The sequence below is a fragment of the Prionailurus viverrinus genome, chromosome B3 (genome assembly GCF_022837055.1).
Source record: "Prionailurus viverrinus isolate Anna chromosome B3, UM_Priviv_1.0, whole genome shotgun sequence".
Lineage (NCBI taxonomy): Eukaryota > Metazoa > Chordata > Mammalia > Carnivora > Felidae > Prionailurus > Prionailurus viverrinus.
The window spans coordinates 143,775,151-143,786,749 of NC_062566.1; the positions used below are offsets into that span (position 1 = coordinate 143,775,151).

The 11,599-nt window shown below is 43.1% G+C and overlaps 1 long non-coding RNA gene across 1 annotated transcript; it reads left to right on the forward strand.

The window, feature by feature from the left end:
* Positions 1 to 903: 903 nt before the first annotated feature.
* Positions 904 to 9,774, forward strand: LOC125168532 (uncharacterized). The gene is made up of 3 exons (XR_007153191.1): positions 904 to 1,041; positions 1,133 to 1,140; positions 9,764 to 9,774. It is a non-coding gene; the product is annotated as an uncharacterized LOC125168532 (long non-coding RNA).
* The last annotated feature ends 1,825 nt before the right edge of the window (positions 9,775 to 11,599 follow it).

The window sequence follows — 11,599 nt, forward strand, 5'->3', positions numbered from 1 at the left end:
CCCTCTGGCCCTTGTTATGAGAGTTATATCATCAGATCTCTACGTTCTGAGACTAGACCCTCGTTCAGAATCAGACATATTACACCACTGGTTTTCCTGGGTCTCCAGCTTGTGACAGTAGATCAGGGGACTTCCCAACCTCTTTAGTTATGGAAACCAATGTGCTTTGGGTTCTGTTCCTCAGGAGAATCCAGACTAATACATGGAGATGATTTATCTCTTCTTTAGAGGAATTGAATAAAGCTGTAGCTCATTTAACGTCCTGAGTAGCAAGTGCCAGGAGGGAGTGTCATGTTGTTTGATTGGGACAAGCGCTGGGTGAAGTTAATGGGGAGCTGTGGGATCCTGTGGTCCTGGCTGCACAGGGAGTGCATCTGGGACTCCTCTAATGGCTCAGATGTTGTGCCTCAGAAAATCTGTAATTCACTCATGTTGAGGGACAGGAGTAAGCAATGCAAACAACTGTGTCTTTTGTGCATGTTAGTGCAGTTTTCCTATGACAACAGGTATCTAATTCAGAGAGTTAATAAGTAAGCACAGAATCCTGTGTCCAGAGAGGCTCCCTGGGGAAACTGCTGTGTGGACAGGAAGCCCCAGACCCTGACAGGAAACCTGCCTGTAACCTCCATCTGCACCTGCTCCTGGCAACACAAAGCAGAATTGTGCATAGTGTGCGCCCCCTGATGGTGCTGATCCCCTCCTGCAGGGAGGTTTGAGTGTGAGCTCCCAGAGAGGTCCCCTCACCCTGTTTCTTGCACAGTAATATGTGGCCGTGTCCTCAGACTTCAGGTTGTTCATCTGCAGATAGAGCATGTTCTTGGAGTTGTCTCTGGAGATGGTGAATCGGCCCTTCACGGAGTCTGCGTAGCTTGTGCTACTTGCATCATCATAAATGTATGCGACCCACTGCAGCCCCTTCCCTGGAGCCTGGCGGACCCAGTTCATGCTGGAACTACTGAAGGTGAATCCAGAGGCTACACCAGTGAGTCTCAGGGACACCCCAGGCTTCACCATGTCTCCCCCAGACTCCACCAGCCGCACGTCACACTGGACACCTGCAGACGCAAGACATCTTGGTCAGGAAACTGTAACACATCCACTGGTTCTCACTCATATCCACTCACATACTCAGTGTCTCTCGTTCACCACGAATTACCTTTTAAAAAAGCAACAAGGAAAACCAAGCCAAGCACATACTCCATGGTGAGGTGTCTGTGTTCTGTCCTGATCACAGAATGGGAACACCTGGGACCCCTGGAGCTGGGGCTCCTCTCCCAGCTGCACGGTCGGCCTGGGCTGGTGTTATCAGCACAGAGAGGGCCCTATTTGTATGTCCTCTTACATATATATCACACTGCAGACTTAGATTTGATTCTTTAAAAGTGAATGGCAGGTTTAGGGATACACTTCTACATTAGTTTGTGTGGATGGTGCTGTGACATTATGAATAATTCTAATCAGTGAGCACAGGATATTTGCGGAACTTGTGCATTTTTACATGTCTTTCATCAACAAAGGTCATTTTCGCTCTACAATTATTTTACATACTTTATGAATTTTAATCCCAAGTACTTTATTCTGTCCCATTTTCAGTTGTATAATTTTGTTATTTGTTTTGCATATATTTCCATGCTGGTGTGTAGAATCATAGGTGGTTTATTTTTATTTATTTTCTTTGTTCATTGTGCTCATTGTGCATCCTGCACTTTTCCTCATTTTAAAAAACTGGTTCTAATATTTTTTGTGGTATCTCTAGGGTTTTGTTATGTTTAAGATCATGTCGTCTGCACACAAATAATTTTCCTTCCTCCTTACTGATTTAAATGTCTTTTATTTCTTTTTATTGCCAACGTTTGTGGGTACTTCTTCCAGTTGTAGGACAAGAATGCCTTTCCCTTCTTTTCTTCTGGGTTTTCACCCGGTGTAAGGATTCAATTGACATAAGACTGATCTAAAGGGGAGAATAAATTTCATTTTGCAAGTGCCTGGGCTTCCTAATAATATGGCACCCAGAGAATGAACAAAGCAGGTGGCACTTGTGACTTTCAGACAACAAAACATTGGATTTGGCAAGAGTCAAGGCAAAGATGTGGTTTTCGGGTATTTAATTAGTCAAGTAACTAGGTTTGTTTGCACATCCTTCTTGTCCCTGTGTTCCTTATTCTGATGCTAAGGATGGTTCTCCCCTCCTGGTACAGGGAAGGGGAGTTTCCCAAGGGAGATTTATATCCTGCTGTCAATGGACACAGGAGGGTCTGAGTGTCCTTGGACTGGCTGTTTCTCCTGTGACTTTCATCCAAATAAGGACTGTGACACGATGACATGGTTTGAGGCGGCATAGTTATTCTTCACGTTATCATGTGGAATACTTCTATTGGGGATGACCATCATTGCCTGGCTCCTGATGTGGCAGGAATGGTTTTAGTAGTGGGCTCTCATAGTGGCCATGATCATGTGGAGGTAATTTCCTTCTCCTTTTTAATTGAGTTATTTTTAAATGATAAAGATGTGTTTTTTGTTCATGAAAAAACTGTGTCTAATGATTTTATGAACAAATTAAGGATGCCTTTGATTCAATCATTCCCTCTGCTAATGGAGGACATCACATTTTTGTATTTGTGTATGTTGAAGGAAACTTGCATCTCAGGGATGCATCACACTGGATTATCATGTATGATCCTTTCAGTGTGCTGTTGAATTCAGTAGGCTCGGACTTAATCAAGGAATTTTGCATGTATGTGTATCTGAGACACTGGCCTGTAGTTTCCCTTCTTGTGGTGCGTTTCTCTGGCATTGTTGTGAGAGTAAAGGTGTCCTCATAAAGTGCATGTGGGAGTGGTCTTTTTCATCAGCAATTTGTAATAGTTTGAGAAGTATTGGCATTAATTATTCTTTAAATATTGTAGAATTTTAGTAACGCCTTGTTTCTTTTTGGAGGGTGAAGGTTTTATATTAAGGATATCTTCTTACTAAGTTTTGTTTTGTTCCTTTCGTATTTTGCATGGAAGAGTCTTGGTGGATTACATAATGCTAGAAAATGTGTAATTCGTTCTTGGTGATCTAATTGTTGACTTATAAATATCTAAAATTTTCCTTTATGATCCTTTTCATGTGTTTAGTTCAGTTATGTCTCCTTTTTCAGTTCCGATTGCATTTGTTTGAATCTTACCTATTTCCCTAGGCTACCTATGTTTTTTAAATTTCACTTATCTTTCCAAATTCAAATTTTAATGAAGTTGATTTGTTTTCTGTATTTGTGATAGTCTTTTTTTCTCTGTTGTATTTTTTATGTTAATTTTATATTTATCTTTTCATTTCAATGAAAATACCAATGCCATTTTTTAAAGGAATATGAAAAATATACTAATTCATATGTAACCACAAAACACATGGAAGTAAAAAACAAAATCATGAAGAGGAGACAACCTGGAAGAAGGAGAACACTTCTTCCTTCTAAATATATTGCAGCGATACATTAACTCCCACAGTGTACTGCTGGCATGAAATGAGACATATAGACCAGTGGAGCTCATTACAGAGCCCAGAAGTAGAATTGTGCAGATGCAGTCAGCAAATACTCCATGAGATTTCCAACAATGCACAGTGGGGAAAGGATTGTGTCTCTTAAACATGGTGTTGACTACGGGCGCCTGGGTGGCTCAGTCAGCTAAGCATCCAACTTCCCAGTCACGTATTGTTGTCATGATTTGTGGGTTTGAGCCCCACATCAGGCCCTGTGCTGACAGCTCAGAGCCTGGATTCTGTGTCTGCCTCTATCCCTGTGCCTCCCCTGATCATGATCTGTCTCTCTCCCTCAAAAATAAAAGAAACATTAAAAAATGGTGTTGATATACACATGCAAAATAATGACATTTGGCCGTAATCTTGCATCATACATATACGTCAACACAAACAAATCTCAAAATGGATTAAAGATTAAGCAGAACAGCTGACCCAAAATGCCTTCGAAGAAAACACACAGGATAAATATCATGACATTCTCTTGACAATGATTTATTTGATACAAAAGCAAAATCACAGAGAACCATGGCAGACAAGGGGGACTGCATCAAACTAGAAAGGGGGCAAATCAAACAGTAGCAGGGTGAGAAGGCAGTCTATGAAATGGGAGACATTACACTAAAAATACTGAAAAGGAGTTAATTTCCAAAATACAGGAGGGACTCCTTAACATCAATAGCAAAAATCACAATTATAATCATAACAGTAAGCACATCACCTGATTAAAATTTGGGTAAAACATGTAAATATCCATTTCACTATAAAGGTTGAAAAAATGTCCATCCAGCATATGAATGGTGTTCATCATCACTAATCATCAGAGAATTCCACCCCCAATCCACTGAGATATCACCTCACAACTGATAGCAAGGCTATTATAAAATAAGGCAAACACAAGGAGAACATCTCAAGTGTTGCTGAGGATGTGGAGAACAGGCAATCCTAGAATTCACTTGATGGGAGTGCAACATAATGTAGCTACTATGGAAAACTGCGGTGAAATAACCCACTAAACTGAGTTCCTAATCTGCTCCCATACAGTTGACTTCATGTCCAGCTGAGTGTGAGGAAGGTCTGGGCCTCATGTTCTGTGGAGAGGAGGTACAGAGACAGGTGGATCCAATGGATGATTTATTAACTCCTTCAGTAGAATGGACCCCTGGCTGACCGTTTTGTAAGACTTGAGTCAGTGTGCCTCCCCACTGGTTGTCTCTGGCTTCCTGAACTGGATGGAGAACAAAAGGAGTGAAGGGTAGAAACTACTCTTTTCTCTCACAGGAACGTGTATATACTGAGATTCCTTGAGAGAAAGTCACGGAGTTGATGAAGATGCTGTGGGGTTCGACAACCACAAGGGTCTTTCCTCATGGTCTCTCTTCATGGGCATCAAAGGACAACCTTAAAGAAAGTAAAAGGAGAGAGGAGCTGCTCAAATATATTAAATTTAGATCACTTGAATGAGTCAGTCTCCTCTGTTTGAAAATCACTTACATCTATTTTAAATGGTGGCCCGTGTACTTGTGAGGCACAGGTCTGTATATGAGTTGATTTATCCCCAAGCTTGGTCTCTGTCAAGGTCAGCACTACTATATGACTGTTCGCTGTAAATGTTAGAAGACATCTGTGTTTGTAAATGGTTTAGGGAACAGTGTGTGCTGTTTACTGGTCAGCATGAAGTTTCCAGGGCGTGATGAGAAAGATGCTTCACAGGAACCCTGACCCTGAAACACTGGTTCTGGATATGAATTCTGAGACCTTGGGTGCCCCCTGGAGACCTGTGAACCTCCAGGTTACCTATGTGGCTCCTGGTGTCCTGTGCGTTCCTGATGACCTGAGTGCCCCCAGGTGAATTGAGTGGCAACTAGTGACCTCAATGCCCCATGGAGACCTGAGCATCCCCCTGGAGGTCTGAGTGCTCCATGCAGAACTAAGCGACCCTGGTGTCCTCAGCTCCCCCTGGTAACCTGAGCACCCCAGGAGATCTCAGTTACCCCTGCTGTCCTGAATGTCCCCTCGTGACTTTTAGGTACCCTAAGGGCAAATTGCAGTTTTTCGGCCGATGCTCAGCTCTCAGAAGTCCTTTGTGGTGTTTGAGACAGCTCTGTGGCTAGGCCTATCCTGTCCTCTTCACCCTTAGAGGCAGTTCTGATTGTGTGGCTTTTAATCCTGGGGAACCTCCAAGGGTGTGGCCAGCACCTGCTTTATCCCTCTTCCCTCTTGCCTAACAAACTGCCTAACTGATGGACATGTGGCTCTTGTGGTCTGGACCCTAGTATGTGATATAGAATATATGATAGTATGTGAACCATCCACTGCATCCACTCTGCTGGGGTCGGTGGATCCAATTCCACCAGAAATTACTGGTTGAGATGGAGAATCCCAAGATGCTGCCAGTGAGGTGCAGAGTGTGCAAGGCATTCACCAGTTGGGCACAACCCCTGCAGCTGCACCTGGGACAGGACCCCTGGGGACAAGGAGACTCAGCCAGGGCCAGTCACCAGCAGTCACAACCATTCCCATCGTTCCACATCTGACATCTGAAACCCTCACCTTTGGGACCTGTCACCAGGCACAAGGAAGGCCCTACAGTCTCTTCTGTTTCTCGAATACAGTTCTGCCTTCTTTAGGGACTTCAGCTCTCTCTGAGGAGAGAGCTGTGGGCTCCCACACCCTGATATTGGAGTTTACTCTAGATCTAGAGAAGTTTGCCTGTATGGGAGGAAGCATGTCCTTCTAAGTGGACAAAAATTGAGTCAGGCTCCCCTTGTCATTCCAGGTCCACCTGTGGGCATCTTTTTGTGGATCCACAGGCTTGTTGGTCCTCGGTCAAGGCAGCACTTGGTCTATGAATTGTGTTGGAGGCAGGTCAAGTGATGGCCTCACCTTTCTGATCAGATAGTGAACAAATGAGTGGATCACAATTCACTATACTATATCTGTCCAAAAGATATTTGAAGGGATCCATATTTTCTCCAGAAACTGTGGGGGGCCGGGCCCCAGTGCCAGGCTGAGACCGGGTCCAGCAATGTTCCCCGTTGACTCAAGCCAACCCGGTGGTTCCCCCTCCCATTCATGTGGGAGGCCGGGCCCCGGCGCCAGGCTGAGACCGGGTCGAGCAACGTTCCCTGTTGACTCAAGCCTACCCAGTGGTTCCCCCTCCCATTCCCCCATTTTCAAGGGCATACGAAAGCCTTGTCAAGGCTGAGAAAGTTAATTCCTGAAGACTGTGGTCTGCAGGTGTTGGCAGTAATGCTAGCTCCCTTTTTCTACCCCAAGTCAGATAGAAACAAACATGGGAATTGTGTTTTGCTAGCAATCTTATCAACAAGGTCTTGTGACCCGTCTAGAAAATGCACAAGAAACACAGAACTAAATGTTTTGGTGGGCAGCAATTATGTGAAACCTGTTTATTCTTAGAATGACCTAACCCATAAGAGTCTGGTTATAAAATATTGTGTACAGCAACAATAAAGCCGTCACTTGGGCCATCAGCCAGGGGACCCTCCTGTTCCCAAACTTTCTCTTCTCTCTTTTTTTCTTGCATTCCCCTACCCTCAGGACCCTGACCTCGGTGTTTGTCGCGCCGGCCGCAACAAGAAAACTTTCCAAATCAAGTCTTTAAATACATTCAATTTTAACAGTCATTCCTCACATAACTGCATAGGAAAAATCTATATTGATGTCCAGTCTGGTGTAAATATAACAAGCAAAGGACACTTGTTCCCAGGATCACATTTCTTTTAGTTTCCACACTGATGTATTAACCTCACCTGACAACTACCTGCAAAGCATGGGCACACCTGAGGACTTCTGATCTTGATGGTTCTCTGCTGATGGGGTTTGCTTCCTCAGTCATCTGCAAAGCTTGGAAGCAGTGCCGACATCTTTAAGTGCACAGACACCAAGACATGGACACCTTTCTGTCACCTGCAGATATAATTCCCATGTATGGCTGGTGTCTCCATCTCCTGAGAAATCCCCATCCAACACAAGGGGCTGTTAACTCAGGGAGGAGGCACAGATGTCACAGAAAAGTGGGGGACTCTTCACTGATATGGCACAGAGACCATCAGTATCTGAGGTGAGAAGGTAATGGCACTAAAACAACCACATTAATGAAAATGGATTGGCTGACCTGGACATCATTGGAATCTAAACATCCGGAGCCTAAAGAAATTGTAGAAAATGTGTTCATAGTCCTGAAGGCATGTGCCAAGAGGATAAATGCTGAGTTAGCTGAATAGACTTCAAATAGAGATCAGAATGCTAGATAGTAGATAGATGATAAATGGATAGGTGATGGATGATAGAGGGTAGATAGATGATAGATAGATAATAGATAATTTTACGTTATATTAAAGTCATTATAGACTTTATAGAGGATTCACATCATTATGAATGTATTATAATAAATTACCCACTATTGGCAATATTTTTTAAAAGACCATAATTTCATACGGAAAAGAATATTTGACACCAACTTTAGAAATACAAAAGAAATAATTATGACTTCAATATTTTCTGAATACAGCTTCCACATGGGGTAGCACATGCCTCCTTGTAGATTCCTCCTCCCTCTGGGGCTTTGTCTTCCACTCCCATTTGTTCCCAGGGTCTCCCTTCCCAGGATGTCCTGAGCTCTGGGATGTGCAGGGACAAGAGCTCTGTCCTGGATCTGGACCATCGTCCCTCTGGCCTAACATTTACAGCTCCTTCCAGGCCCTTGCTCAACCACCAGGGTTATGCCCACCAGGCTCCATCCCTGCATCCACCACTTGCCAGCCTCCTTCATTTCCTGTGGATTTAACAACAGTTTGTTAGGTTGGCAGGTCTCCTAATAATAATTCGCATTGAGGAAAGAACTGTATAGGTAAAACATGACAGACTCTCTCCACAATAGCCTTGAGTTCATTCCCATGATGTTATTATTTTGCATCCCATCTCAGCCCCTTGACCCCACAGTCTTGCATTAGAAACTGTCACTTTCATGAACGGAACTAAATCTGTCCCCCCTACAAAACTGGTCCATCCTATCTATCTACTCTATATGGTCATCAGACAACCACCAAGCTAAGAAGGAACACAATACAGAGTGTGAAGACATAAGTATTTTTAGAAATAATTTTATAAAATTTTATCTAATAATCAAAGTAATGAGATATTTACAGAAGAAACTTAAATATGGCAAATGACCATGTTTATTATAAAATTCTATGAGTTTAGATGAACATAATCAAGTTACAGGACAACCAAATAAACACAGGTCAAAGAAATGTATCATTCTCAGGTCTATCCAAACCCTTTCCTTTGCACACCAATCAGTTTCCTATCTCTCCCTTTCTCTTTTGGCCTCGCGTGTTCTCTGTCTTAAAAATAAATAAACATTACAAAAATAAAGATATGTACAGGTCAGTGATATTTAATGGAGAACCCAGAAATAAGCCCCTTCATCTTTGGTCAACTGAATTTTGACAAGAGCAGACAACATGACATTGGGGAACAAATGGTCTTTTTAATAAAGGGTGCTAGACAGCTGGCTATCCATGTGAAGAGGAATGAAATTGCGTCCAGACCTCACACCATATACACACATCAAATCAAAATGGATCAACAGTTTAAATGTAAAATTATGACCTCTGGATGCAATATATCAAGATAAATCTTCATGACCATTGGGTTTAGCAATGCTGTTAGAGATGACACCAAAGCACAAGCAAGGAAAGAAAAAGTAGATAAATTTAGGTTTCTCAACATTAGAAACCTTTGTACACCAGAAGATGCTATCCCCAAAGTGAAAAGACAAAGCCTAATGGAAGACAATGTTTGCACTGTATTTGTCTAGTAAGAGCCTGTTATGCAGAATGTATAAAGAGTTTTTACAACTTATCAACAAAAAGACAACCCAATTTTTAATATGGACAAAGGGTTTGGATATATCTTTCCCCAGTGCAATCATACAAATGGTGAATACCACTTGAAAAGATATTAAACATCCATAGTCCTTATGGAAATGAAGATTTAAACCACAGTGAGATACCCTTTTACACGCACTAAAAATGCTCTAATGAATACAACTACAAAATAACAAATGTTGGTCAAGATGTTGAGAAATTGGAACCCTTCAACCTTGCTTGTGGAAATGTAAAATGGTGGAGACTATGTGTAAAATAGTTGGCAATCCCCCCCCAAAAAAAAGATAAAAACATAGAATTACCATATGGCCCAACAATACTACTCCTAGATACATATCTCGAAGAATTGAAAACAGTTGTTTAAACAAAGTGCATGTGCACATACATAGCAGCACTGTTCACAATAGCCAAATAGTAGAAACTATGCAAATGCTTATCGGTGTGTGAATGGATAAACAACCTGGGGCAGACCCTTAAACAGGAATATTATTCTGTCATACAAAGAAATAAAGTAAAATGTTGTGGCTGTAGAGAATACTTGTTTCTCAGAAAGCTATCACAGAACTCCACATCTGCACTTACATCTGGAAATTTAAAGCAAAGCCTTGAGCAGGTATTCATGTTCCCGTATTCATAGCCACTTCTTCACAACAGCCAAAAGATGGAAGCAACCCAAGTAACTATTCACAGGTGAGTAAATAAACAAAATGTAGTATATACACAATGGAATATGATTCAGCTTTAAAAAGGAAGAGAGTTATGACACACACTAGCACACCGACTGAACTTGGCAGTCATTATGCTGAGTGAAATGAGCCAGTGACAGAAGGAAAATACACTATGGTTCCGCTTAAGTGAGGTGTCCAGAAAAGTCATACTCAGAGACACCAAGTAGAATGTGGCTGTAGGGGCCGAGGGGAAAGGGGAATTTGGATTTAGGGTTTAACAGATAGAGAGTTTCCCTCAAGGAACATGACAACGTTCTGGAGATGGATGTACAACAGTGTGAATGCAGTTAATGCCAGACAACTGTATGCCTAAAGTGACTTACGTGGTAAATGTTATGTTATGTACATTTAATCAGAATTTAAAAATGGACTGATACACGTCACACATGGGTCAATGCAGAAAACATCCTCAGTGAGAGAAGCCATCCAGAAAAGGCCACTCAGGAACCATCTTGCTCTTTCTTTTTCTTTTTTTTAAATTTTTTTTAACTTTTATTTATTTTTGAGACAGAGAGAGACAGAGCATGAACAGAGGAAGGTCAGAGAGAGGGAGACACAGAATCCGAAACAGGCTCCAGGCTCTGAGCTGTAAGCACAGAGCCCCACGCGGGGCTTGAACTCACGGACCACGAGATCATGACCTGAGCCAAAGTCGGTCGCCCAACCGACTGAGCCACCCAGGCGCCCCTTGCTCTTTTTTGTTCTTAACATTTGTTATTTATTGTTGAAAAAGAGAGACAGAGACAGGTCATGATAGGGGGAGGGGTTAGCAAGAGGGAGACACAGAATCTCAAGCAATCTGTAGGCTCTCAGCTGATAGCACACAGCCAGAGGCAGGCGCTGGAACCCATCAACTTGGAGATCATGACCTGAAGTGAACTCGGCCTTTAGCAGACTGAGACCCCAGGCGCCCCAGGAACCACCTTGCTCTTTAAATCCCCCCAGGTTACACAGATAGGGGAAAGTCTCAGGAGCACTTCCCCAAAAGAAACCAGATCAGAATGGGAAAAGACATTTCACCGTGGGGCAGGTGGGACACTTGAAGTGGGCCTGTGGTCTGGGTTCTAAAGTGGAAACACAGGGATTTCCTCATTTGGGGTTCTGTGGTGGTTTCTCGGGAGGGCGTCCCGGTTTGGGTTAAAACGCACCAAAGTATCTCATGTGAAGTGGAAAACGCCGCCAAGAAACGAGCGTCCAGGTAAAGCGTATTTGCGCTGCTGTGACACGTTCACTGCACGTCTGAAGTCACAGAGTAAGGTACTCCTCGAAACAACAGTGTCAGCCCCACATGACAGAAGCAAGAGAGGGGTCAAACGCTGTGACGTAGGCCCACGCCCAGACCCAGCTCACCCAGGCGGAGAGGCCACGGGCCCTGCAGGAGGCAGCACGTGAGCCAGAGGCAGGTGGGAGGGTTCAATTGGTGGCCACGTGTCTTGG